The sequence below is a fragment of the Ranitomeya imitator genome, chromosome 2 (genome assembly GCF_032444005.1).
Source record: "Ranitomeya imitator isolate aRanImi1 chromosome 2, aRanImi1.pri, whole genome shotgun sequence".
Classification (NCBI taxonomy): Eukaryota; Metazoa; Chordata; class Amphibia; order Anura; family Dendrobatidae; genus Ranitomeya; species Ranitomeya imitator.
Genome location: NC_091283.1, coordinates 626,216,849 through 626,219,585, shown reverse-complemented (window position 1 = coordinate 626,219,585; position 2,737 = coordinate 626,216,849). Strand labels below are relative to the sequence as shown.

Here is a 2,737-nt window from a genome sequence, read left to right as displayed (position 1 = left end):
TGTGGGAATGTTTCTGAAATGTTCAGGATTATAGATGCTGTGACTTTTCTGATTCACTTTCTTGTTAGACTGTTGTCAGTAATTCTTGTGCAGCCACTCTGATGGGGAACAATAGATTGTGATCTGCTCCTCCACAAATAGTGGGGAGATCAGCATGGTGGCAACTGAAGTATTTCTTGTGTGTGCTAGGTCCAGACCTGGGCGATCGGCTGAACAAAGACCACACAAGAACTGGTACCAGTTGAAGTATTTTTTGCTTTAGCTGGATGCTGTATGCTTAAGTTATGTTAAATTGTTGGTGGAAATGTGAACATCGCCTTTGATTACTGTACATGTGAACAGAGCCTTTCAGTAGAACGGAACCAGCAGCAATCTATTGTCAGAAAGTTGTGCTAAGTAAAATTGATTTCAACTGGATCTGGTCTTTTAACATTGAAGTCTATGAAAAACAGATCTGTTAACTGGCCATCCATTTTTCCTTATTGATCAGTTTCAAATGGATGGCCATTTAGCTTTCAATGTTAAAAAAATGTATCCAGTTGAAATAATTTTTTTTTTTTTTTTTAGTCTGGACAACTTGTTTGTCAATGGATTGCAGTTGGATCTGTTCTAACTGACTACTGGTAATTCTGGCTGAGGCTAAATCTACCCTCCCCATGGGGAATACAGGAATGCTCAGCTGAGTTGCTGTGTAGGGAGTAAGGAAGATAGCTGTCAGTAGAGCCAATGGTTTTCAATATTTTTGTATGGCCAGCCTTTATACTGTGACAGTCGACCAATGATTGTCTGTTTACTTATAGGAGTCCCATGAGATTAATAGTTTACATACTTCTATTTTTCACTATTTTATTCTTTCCATGTTTTATGGCTTATGCACATAATATTGCCTTTTAAGACCCATATCTATCAAATATTTATGGTGTATCCTTTAGATATGTGATATGTCTGATTGAAGGAATTCTAGACAATGCTAAGTAGGATGACCCTCATGTGTAAATGAAGCCCCTCACCACTCTCTGGCCATTTTCAGGAAGTAACTAGACTCCTGTAGTGCAGTGATGCCTTTCCGTCCCGGTAGATTGTTCATGACTGCCATTTGTATGTAGAACATACATTTTTCATGCTGTGTATATCTCTACCATTGTTTGACCCAATGCTTCTCACCACAGGACCAATTATGGCCAACATAAAGGAATGTATCCTGACTGGGTTAGCCTTTACCATGAATGCTGTGGAGAACAGTGCGGACAGCATAAGCAGGGAGCAGACTCGGCGGTACCTGGGGGGGCTGCAGCTCATGAAGCAGGGGGCTGAGGCTCGGGTGTACCGGGGAAGTTTCCTGGGGAAAGCGGCTGTAGTGAAGGAGCGTTTCCCCAAGACTTACAGGCATCCTACGCTGGACCAGAAGCTGACACACCGGCGGACCGCCCAGGAGGTGCGCTCAATCTTCAGGTGCAGGAAGGCAGGTATTGCCACTCCTGTGGTTTATTTTGTTGATTATGTCTCTAACTGCATCTACCTGGAGGATATAGAAGGATCAGTCACTGTTCGGGACTTCATAATGACAGCGCAAGAACATGGCAGCAGCCTGTACAGCCTTGCAGAAAGGATTGGTCAGATATTGGCCTGGATGCATGATGAGGATGTCGTCCATGGGGACCTGACCACCTCGAACATACTCCTACGGCCTCCACATCCGGACTTAAACCTGGTGCTGATCGATTTCGGCCTGAGCTTCATCTCTGCTCTCCCAGAAGATAAAGGTGTCGACCTTTATGTCTTGGAAAAGGCTTTCCTCAGCACTCACCCCCAGACAGAGGACATGTTCAGAGCTCTGCTCCAAAGCTACACAGTCGCCTCCAAGAAATCCAGCCCCGTCATTAAAAAACTGGACGAAGTCAGACTGAGGGGCAGGAAGCGGTCCATGGTTGGGTAGACCGTCGTATATAGGACATCCTTTGGGTTGCATTTGATATTCTGTTTATGATGGTGATGAAAATACTATTAAATCTTGATACTTTTTTATGCCAGTGTGATATAGGACAGATGCAATGTTCCTCCAGCCAAAAAGGAAACTCCAACACCGCCATCCATAATCCCGCCCCTGATTTTCTTTCTTAATGGTTTATACTCCAAAGTACTGTTTCTGCCATCAACCATTATTGGCCATTAGGTCATTAAGCAATCATTGACCTGTCATCTGGTCACTCAGTTGTCCCGCCGTCTCTCTCAGCTGTCCCTAGAAGTCAGTGACAGTAAGGGTGTCTATTCGTCACTCATCTCTTCCTGGCAGATAGTCACAGTAGGAGGTCACCCCCTCATTCTTTCAGCTCTTTCTGGTAGTCAGTCATCCATCTTAGGCCTCCTTCACATGTCCTAATATTTACGGTACTGGAAAAAAACAGTATCAGAGATGCCCTGTGTTTCATACGTGTGCCGCATCAGTATCACGCGCATCTACACCTGAGACAAGCCAGCACACTTTGCTCTGTTCTCAGGCGCCGGGTGCTGAAGACAGCTCACATTGTCCTCTACTCTCCCTACAATTAGGCTAGGTTCACATTGCGTAAATGGGTTAACGCTAACGGACTGCGTTGCACGGCGAAAATGTCGCAATTAACGCTGTGCAACTGGTCCGGCTATATTCACCTGTCCCGTTCCACCGATGCACGCCACTCCGTCCTCCACATCCTCTGCCTTTGACGTTCAGTTCAGAGGGTGCGATGACACGCTTAAT

General features: G+C 45.1%; 1 pseudogene; it reads left to right on the top strand.

Annotated features, from left to right (window-relative positions):
• Positions 1-1,177: 1,177 nt before the first annotated feature.
• On the top strand, positions 1,178-2,025 carry LOC138666758 (EKC/KEOPS complex subunit Tp53rkb pseudogene; annotated as a pseudogene).
• Positions 2,026-2,737: the final 712 nt, after the last annotated feature.